A 10,326-nucleotide genomic window follows, 5' to 3' on the forward strand; every position below is an offset into this window, starting at 1 on the left:
AACTCCAACAAAACAGCCTCATTTTTCCATATTCCCCTCTTCTCTCTATATTTAGAAGTGTTAGTTTTTTATGTAGTAATCCCAACATAGATATATACAATGTTGTATCGCCTTCCTTTAACCTAACATGAGTATTTTTTTATTTTGTTTTATAATCATGAATGATGAAGTAGTATTCTGTTGAATAACTGCACTATAACCATTCTTCTTTAAACCTCACCAATTTTATTGTACATATGTATGCCTCAATAGTCAATTTATTGTATGTTGTTTTTCTTATTTTAGGATTTCCCCTCACGATAATTACTGAGAAGTGGCAGTACTAGAGTAAACAGCATAAGCCTTTTAAAATATTTTTCAAGATTTTAAAGATATATATTGCCAATTGTTTCCAAAAGATGGTACAAATTTGCAATTTTACCAGCTGTGAATGTGGGGGAATAAACCATAGAAATTAATTTTACACAGTTAGAAATGGAGAGATGGAGAAGCTTAGAATGTTTTGATTATGACTAAATCCATTGTCTAGTATCCTAGCATCACTGCAACATTACTAGGATTATCAGCAAATGGTTTTAATGTTTCTTGTCGTTTTGTTTCAACTATAGCTTTTTAAAAATCAGAAAATAATAAATGCTTATAGTAGATAATTTGAAAATGTAGAAATATATTAAGAACAAAATCCACAATGATTCCACCACCCAGCAATAAGTATTAAATCACTAAAATAACTCTTTGATAAATTCATTTCCAGTGTTTCCCCTCCCCACCCCAGGCATTTATTGGACTGTCAGGTACCAGGAATACCGTGGACTGTTTAAGAAACTTTGTGGTGGTAACATACATAATGTATATAGCGTTTAAATCCAGTTCCTGACAGCTCCCCCCCAACATACACAAACACATGTACTGTTACATATCAGTATCTTGAGATGATTCATGTTATGCAAGCAGTGCTATTAAGAGTGGAGTTTTGGAATCACACCAGGGTTCAAATCCCAGATCTGCAATATAGAGCTAGAATACTTTAATCATCTCAGAACATCCCTTGGCTTCAATTATCTCTTGTGTAAAATGTAAATAATAATTTTGTATAGAGCATGTAAATATTGCTAGCATTAAAAGTATTTAAATAACATGTAAAGCTCTTACTGCATTGGCTTGCCCATGGTAGGAGCTCAATAAATGAAAACGATTTTTTATATGAAATGTTCTAAGGATATAGTCTGATTGAATTGTATTCAATCCTATTGCTACAAATACCAATATTTTCTTAGACAATAAGAAATGTTTTATGGGCATGTCTCTGTTTTGGCCATCGAAGTGGTTTCTAATATTTGCCTTTTATAAATCATAATATGGTAACAAAGACATCAAGAACTATGCACAAGATGTTCAGAGTAGAATCATTTATAAAAATCAAAAACTGAAAATAATCCAAATATGAATTAACTAAAAAAAGGTATGTCCAAATCGTGGTATAGCCATACCATGTGATGCTATACAAGAAAGGGAATGAATGAACTATAAATAAAATGAAACGGATGAATTTCAAAAACACAATGTTGAATAAAAAAGCCAAAGGGGTAAAAGATAACTTTAGTGTGATCCACTTATGTACGTTTCAGAAACAAGCATAAACAAATTATTATGTTTAAGAATGCATACTAACATGATAAAGCCATAATGAAAACTTGAGAACTTATTATCATAACTATCAGGATAATAGTTCATTTTAGGGAGCTGGGAGGAAAGGGGAATGTTTCTGAGATACTGGTATAGTTCATTTCTTTAGGTGGGGAGTGCTCACTTTGAAAGGATTCATAAAGCAATGCATTTATTTTATGTACCTTTCCGTCTTATTATTCCCATATCGCAGGAATCTGAGGACTAGATACTTAAGTAGTTGACATTTCCAGTGGCAATGTAGCTTTTAGATATTATAGCATAAATTTTGATACAAAACATTAACAGCATAATCAAATTTGATGCAGATGGTGGTACATTGGTTGACTAGACAAATAAATTGAAACTCTAGCTTATTTGCTGGGAGGGGCCTTTGGAAGCTGGATGGAAGTTGGTAAACAACCAGTAAATTACCATTATCCGCCTGTTGTCCCAAGCCAGAGACAAGACATAGCCAGCAATGAGCAGTCATCTTGCATCTTCTTTCCTGATCAGTTGTGAGTCTTGAATCCCATGTAGGATTAGTTATAGACCTGACCTGGCCACCTATCTACATCAGGAAGTCCAGTCTCAGAGCTTACTTCCAGGACTTTTTTCCAAGTCAAGTTGTTGTCCTTTCAATCTTAGTTGTGGAGGGTGCCGTTCAGCTTCAAGTTGTTGTCCTTTCAGTCTTAGTTGTGGAGGGCACAGCTCAGCCCCAGGTCCAGTTGCTGTTGCTAGTTGCAGGGGGCGCAGCCCACTGTCCCTTGCAGGAGTCAAGGAATCCAACTGGAAACCTTGTGGTTGAGAGGATGCGCTCCAACCAACTGAGCCATCCGGGAGCTCAGCGGCAGCTCTGCTCAAGGTGCCGTGTTGTAATCTTAATTATTTTGATTAGTCATGTCATATTGAACATATACATTTACCTCTATTTTTTTTCCAGAGCCTACTAAAATTATGGTGAAGGAAATATATACCATGGGTGCCAAAAAAATGTATGCACGACTTATATTCATCTTTTGTTACTGGTATATATTGAGTATTGCAATTTTAATACAGTTTTTTCCTTTCTTAAAATGTGTATACATTTTTGGGGGCACCCTCTGTATATAGCCCCACAAGGACAAAGAAATTTCAATAGGGTACTGCAATAGACAGATTATTTCAGCAGGTTTAGTTTGGTTTAATTTTCTTTATTTTGGTATTTAGGAATGTTTGTGTTTTTGTTCAAGTGGTTTCCTGTATACTAATACTTTCATATAATTACCTCTTTCTTTTCTTACTTAGGCTTTCCTATTCATTTTGTCAGATATAATTCACTTTGTTTCCTGTAAAGTAGTCAATGATAATCTCATTTTCTTTCTTCCTTCCATGTCCTCTCATTTTATTTATGCTTTTTTTTTACTTTGTTAGAGAATGTAGTAGCATTTATGTGCTAGTCTTCCACACTGATGCTGCCCTTTATTATTTATTGCTTAAATATATTTATTATATACATTATATGTTAAAATATAAATGTGTATTCATAAAATTTATTTATTTGTTTATTTATAATACATGCATTAAAAGTATATTCATTGCCTACCACTAGTCATTTGGCTGAAGTTCCCTCAATGATTCTTATGGACAGGTGAAGTTTGTCTTCTAGTCAAATTATCAAAAATAACTTATGAAAACAACATTTCCTGAGTTTTTACATGTTTAAAATAGCTTTTTCTGTAGACTTGAAACTTGAAGGAGGGCTTGAGGGGATATAAAGTCCTTGATTGATACTTATTTCCTAAACAGTTTTAAAAATATTGCTTCAATATTCTGATTTCTGTGTTGCTTTTTGTAAAGGTTGGACACCTGACATGGTGAATGCTACTGTAAATTCAATTAAAAAGTTCAAGTTGAATATAAAATTGTTATTATTTTAACAGTATGAATACAAATTTTGCTGGAGCACATCATGGCACAACAATATTCTTACCAAATTAAGAAACTTATGAAGCAAAAATGTACTTGGGATTAGTAGTGGTACATGTGTAATTTTATTTACTTAACCTGTAATGGTGTACTAATTAAAATAGAACTCTAATTGTCAGAATTTGCAAATATTCTTTATATCGTATAACTGAACTGAATGTTTGAGGGTGGGGGACAAAGTCTATATTGAATCAAAAACACAATTAGAAAAAAATGAAGTAAAACCTCATCATGGCAGTACATATTTTTGTTTTTGCTTCCCTGCATCAATCAAACTTTTAGAAATGTCCTGAACTTATTTCACTACTATACGAATCTATATAAATGTCCTACAGTAGTATTGCATATTTTATAAATGATTCTCCCAAAGTTTGGCTACATTTTTTTTTTCAAAATAAGCTGAACATCTTTAATCAAAATAGTTCATAAATTTGTATTGCCGAACACCCTTCAGCTTTTGAAGTCCTTAGTGAATTGCAATTTAAAAAAACATTGCAAAAACAGATTGCAAACTTAACCCTACAAAGCAAGGGAGGAAAAAAACACATAAATGACTAGCAATGATAATTTTGAATATTAAAATATACATTTATGTTTATACTCTTTAACACACACACAGTTATTTGAAGAGTACACCAACTTTGGTAATGTTACCTATATTTAAATTTCCACTATAGATAGTGGCAATTCTGATGGACAGAATTTATTAAATTCTAATATCAAAATTGTAAAGTACGTTTTCTTAGAATAAATTCTCACTTATGTGTTTACTTTTTAAAATTTCTATCTAAGATGGTGACCTTAGTAGTTTTAATAGCATCACAAAATGGAAGGTGAGTTATCATACACTTTTTGGGCCCCACCACACATTCTCCTGGCCCACCATTTCACTCCAGTCATTGTAGATGAACCTGAAACATTTCATTTCATGTACATCACATAACTTTCGCTGCTCTATAGTCTCAGGCTTCCTAGTGCCAAAGCGTAAAATGATGGAGTCCGAGCCAGCCATTCAGATGCTTACGAAACCTGTAAGTGGGTGGAGTAAACATTTACTGGTGCCCCTCTTGACCAATTTCCAGATGGGGACTGGTAGATAAATGCTCAGAACTGTCTCAGGTGGACAGTTCTGATGTGTAGTCTGCCAGGCTTCTTAGAGGAATTGAGCCCCAGCTACTAACCACAGTAATAATACTGCTCATTAATACATCCTAGGATTCAATTTGCTCCTTTCCCTCCTCTTCCTAGTTTCCCAGTCTTCTTCTTTGGAATAATTTCCTAAATTAAGGTATCTGTTTACAAGTGTTGGTCTCTCACTCTGCTTTTGGAGAGGACTTGGGCTTAAACAAATTGAAATATGTTGAAATATGTATTCTTAAATCAAAGCTTCAAAAATTGAAATTCATCATATCAGAATTTTATGAACCAAATGCTCTATTAATAGAAGAAGGGGAGACAACCTTGCAGGCTGAAAGTTTGAAGCTGTTGTAGATTAAGAAGAATGATTTCCTTCTGCACAGCAAAAGAAACCATTGACAAAGTAAAGAGGCAACCAACTGAATGGGAGAAGATTTTTGCAAACAGTGCCTCCGATAAGAGGCTAATATCCAAAATATACAAGGAACTCATGCAACTCAACAACAAAAAAACAACCAACCCAATTGAAACATGGGCAGAAGACATGAAAAAATGCTCAACATCACTAATCATCAGAGAAATATAAATAAAAACCACAGTGAGATACCACCTCACCCCATTTGGAATGGCTAACATAAACAAGACAAATAGTAACAAGTGTTGGAGAGCCGTGGAGAAAAAAGAATCCTCATACACTGTTGGTGGGAATGCAGATTGGTGCAGCTGCTATGGAAGGCAGTGTGGAGGTTCCTCAAAAAATTACGAATAGAATTACCATATGACCCAGCAATCCCTTTCCTGGGTATCTATCCAAAAATTCTGAAAACATTTATACATAAAGACAAGTGTGCTCCAATCTTCATTGCAGCTCTATTTATGGTGGCCAAGTCATGGAAACAAACAAAATGTCATTCGATAGATGAATGGATAAAGTTGTGGTATATATACACGATGGAATACTATTTAGCGGTAAGAAAAGATGAAATAGGACCATTTGTGACAAATGGATGGATCTTGGGATTATAACACTAAGCAAAATCAGTCAGACAGAAAAATCAGAGAACCATATGATTTCACTGATGTGGTATATAAACCAAAAACAACAAAAGAAGAAGACAAACGAAAAACAAAAACTCATAGACAGAGACAATAGTTTAGTGGTTACCAGAGGTTAAGGGGGAAGGGGCTGGTAGATGAGGGTAAAGGGGATCAAATATATGGTGATGGAAGAACTGACTCTGGGTGGTGAATACACAATGGGATTTACAGATGATGGGATACAGAATTGTACACCTGAAATCTATGTAACTTTACTTACAATTGTCACCCCAATAAACTTTAATTAAAAAAAAAGAAGAATGATTTCCTTGTGCAATAATTACTGGTACTTCCTTAAAATTATGTTTATGTTTGTGTCTAAAAAGCCAGATCTAAACAATTTTCATTAAGCTTGGCTCTTCAGATGGTACATATGAATGCTAAAATGACTTGCTTCTTACAGATTTGAATAAACTAACCAAAATTTGAAAATGTGTTGCTGACATTTATTTGCAGCCTACTTTTTTATAATCTTATAAATACAGAAATAATCATCAAGACTTCCAGTTTCTACAAAATTTTATATGCATGTTCCTAATTTTGGATTAGTCTAGACTACATATTTTTCTAAAAAGAAAACTCATATTAGTGATAGTTTCTTCTGTATCTTCTTCCCTTCCAAACAAGAAACGTATGCAGCTTGTTATAATGGATAACAAAGATGTTTTTAAAGATCACCACACCATACAAATTCACTGAAATTCAGTTGCATCCAAATGCAACTGAAAGGTAACATCCTTAAAATCAGGGCCTTTTGTGTCTTTATTTACTATTATATCCTGAATGCTTAGAACAGTGCCTGACATAAGATAGGTACTCAATAAATATTTGTTGAATACATTGAATGAATGAACAATATGTACTCCAGAGCCACAGGTGGCAAATTCACAATTAAATTATCACCGAAATTTTTCTTTAGCCTGAGAATTTGGAGCAAAATTGAACCAAAAAAAATTAAATATAGAAATTAATTTAGAGATATATTACAATTAACAAAACAATATTAAACTCCAGAAAGATATAGATAAAAAGTCCACATATATTGAAAAATAAGTTTGCATGAGAGCAGAAGAATGAATACTTTTAAATGTTTAAAGGTTAAGTTGAATTTTATTTCTTTTTTAAAAAGAACTGGATAATTATGGACTCTGTAAGCCTTGCAAAACGTAAACATTGTTGTAAAATATAAATGTTTTTTTACCACAAGATGGCAGCAAAGATTTATTTTAAAATCACTAGATAGCCTCAGCCATACCAAATGTATATAGCACATCTTTAGTTTTTCTTCATTTAGGTGGTTTTATTTTTATCTTTTTAAATGTTTATTAAACTTATTGGGGGGCATTGGTTAGTAAAATTATGTTTTAAGTGTACATTTCCATAATACATGATCTATATGTGGTTAGGGGGTGTAGTAGAAGAGGGTAAAGGGGGTCAAATATACGGTGATGGAAGGAGAACTGATTGGGTGGAGAACACAAAATGTAATATATCTTTAAAAGCTATAATGTATGAGGAATGTAGGGGATATATACTTTTTATTATTCCTTGGCGGTACCCATTCATCAGAAAGTTTCTATTATTGGTGACTAGAGTTTCCATGACTCTTTATACTTACCTCCTCTCTTCTTCTCCGTCTCCTTCTTTAATTTTTATTGGGGAACGGTGTGTTTTTCCTGGACCTATCATGTTTTCAATCTAGTCGTGGAGGGTGCAGTTTACTGGCCCATGTGGGAATCAAACCGGTGACTTTGGTGTTATGAGCACTGCACTCTAACCACTGAGCAAGCTGGCTGCCCCCACCTCCACTTTTAAACTTTCCACTTTCATTACATTTTCTACACACTTCCAGATTAATCTTAAATTACAAATCTGAACATGTCACTCCTTAAATAAAAGACAAACAAATAAAATATCCCCCAAAAAACTCACTTCAATAATTCCTTAAACCTAATAAATAAATAAATTAAAAAAAATAAAAAAATAAATAAATAAAAATAAAATAAAAAAAAAATAACAATTCCTTAAACCAGAAAGAGTAAAGAAAATCCTCTTATTCACTCAACCAATTCAGCAACTATTTTCTATTTACAAGGCACTCTGATAGGCACTAGGAGTACAGCAAAAAAAAATACATGAAACTTTCCATTTTGGGAATTGCAGACATGTAAAGATAAAGCTGCAACAAAGCACTAAAGAAAAGTCTATTTTGAAGACTGTTGAGATGCAAAAGAAGGGATGAGAGGTGAGTTCAGCTATAGGCATGTGGGTCTGGAATTCAGGGAAAAAAATGTCTGGGCTTGAGAGAGCAATTGAGAATCATCAACATAAAAATATAATTGAAGGGCATGTAATTATAACTGGCAGATTTATTATTGACTCTTCAGTTTTGAAATTTGTACCTGATAATTGCAAAGATATTTAAAAACTATAGAAATGATTAATGCAAAATTCACCCAGAATATCTCCACTGCCTACTAAGAGTTTGGTATATACTTTTTTTCAGACTTACACTCAAACACAACTTAGATGTGCGTACTCTAAATATCTATTTATATATACAGAATAGATCATAAATGGGGTGATAATACACATCCTGCTTTTGTAATTGCTATTCACTTAACAGATAGTCAGGAAGTGGGAAGTGGAGAAGGCAGAAAATGAGAGTGTAAAAGAAAATCTAGGAAGCCTTATAAGAATTGGGAGAACAGGTCATGTATGACAAGAATTGAATGACTTTTAGTAATGGAATAATTTAGTGTCAAATTCTGCAGTGATTAAATGAGAAGAGAACTAAGAACAATCGATTGGATTTGGCAGTTAGTATCCTGGATGGTGATCTCTGCCAGAACAGCTTTAGCTGGACTGCTGTTTGACAAAGAGGGATGAGAAGCAAAGAAGGGGTGGCAGTAATTGTGAACTTTTCCTGTGAGAAGATTCCTTTGAAAAGACAGGATCATAGCTTCATAGAAAGTTTTCACAGAGGAAGAGTGTTTATTGATTATGTTGTTTATTTAAAGTAGAAGAGGTTAAAGTATGCATATAATTTGTGAAAAAGAAGCTGGTAGACAAAGAGATCTAAAATGTAAGTAAAAGAAGAAATAACTAATAGAATAAGATTCTGGAAATGGTCAGATGTGGTCAAAAACTAGGTGAAGCATTTGTTTATATATGGAAAGAAAGTTTTTTCTTCTGAGTCTGGAGGACATTATGTGAAAATGAGTGTAAGTATAGTTCAGCTTTTAAGTATCGAAGTGGAATGTTCATATTCAAGGATCTTCACATGATGGTCTCAATCCTCTATTAATTCATTTCCTGTGGCTTATACATGAGTCAAGTTCAATTACTTCTTCTTGCCCCAATATGTACCATGATTTCCTTACACCGTGTTTACTTCATTCTGTCTTCTCCATTCTCTCCTTGTTTAAAGCTTATACATTCTTCAAGGTCCAGAACAAATTACGCCTCCTACCTAGAGCCATCCTTACCACATAATCTAGTTCAAGTGTAACTTCTCATTCCCTGAATGAAGCTTATAGGTTAACTAGTCAATATTATCTTCAAAACCAGAACAAGATTAGAATACGAGTGGGAAAGAAGACAAGTGCAAGTGGTGGTTTAGAGAAGAACCTTTTAGACCTTTCAGGGTCTGACAACATCAGAGAATCTTAGGGGTAATGGAGGGGGTCTTTGCTCTACACCGAATCCTATCAAAATAATTTATCTTGTTTTTAAGCAGCAGAATGTCTTCATTGCATTTAAAAAATATAGATACAGAATATTTTGATCTATTTGTAGCTAATGGGTATTAAACTTTAGATTTCGATCCTAAGATCATTTTGCCATTTGCTCAAGCATATAAAATATTGTACTCAGAAATATAAAATTATTCTTTGTGTGAATATATTTGGAGGGATAGATGTCATTACATCAGTTTAAACTGTTGATCACTTTTCTTTGCACTGTTAACCATTCACAATTTTGCCATTTTCATTTTAAATTTACTGAAGTTATTTCCATTATATGTTTTTTTCCTATAAAGTTTTTAAGATTTGAGCCATTGATTCTTTTCCCTACGTAAAATATTATCATTTATTACTCATGTTACTGGGAATTTTCTTTGGTCACCATTGTTTCTACCAGAACCAATGTGCTTGCATCAATTTTTTTATGTCATAATGTTATACTTAGAGTTTTATCTATTTGCAAATTTATTTGTCTGGCTTATTTGTCCCAGTCAGACTCATCAAAATTATAAAGACTAAAAGTTTATATGCATTTGTTGGCTAATCTTAAAAACTGTATATAGAAACTGTCTTCAGGTATTTAAGATTAAGCCAATATCCAGGGCTGGTTTCTTGTGCCACTTCTTCCTTATTTTTTCAATTATTCTGTGTCCTAGCAATGTTTCTAATTCAATTATTTTACTGGTACAAATAAGCCAGACAAATCAATTTG

Source organism: Rhinolophus hipposideros (genome assembly GCF_964194185.1).
Source record: "Rhinolophus hipposideros genome assembly, chromosome: 10".
NCBI classification, from domain to species: domain Eukaryota; kingdom Metazoa; phylum Chordata; class Mammalia; order Chiroptera; family Rhinolophidae; genus Rhinolophus; species Rhinolophus hipposideros.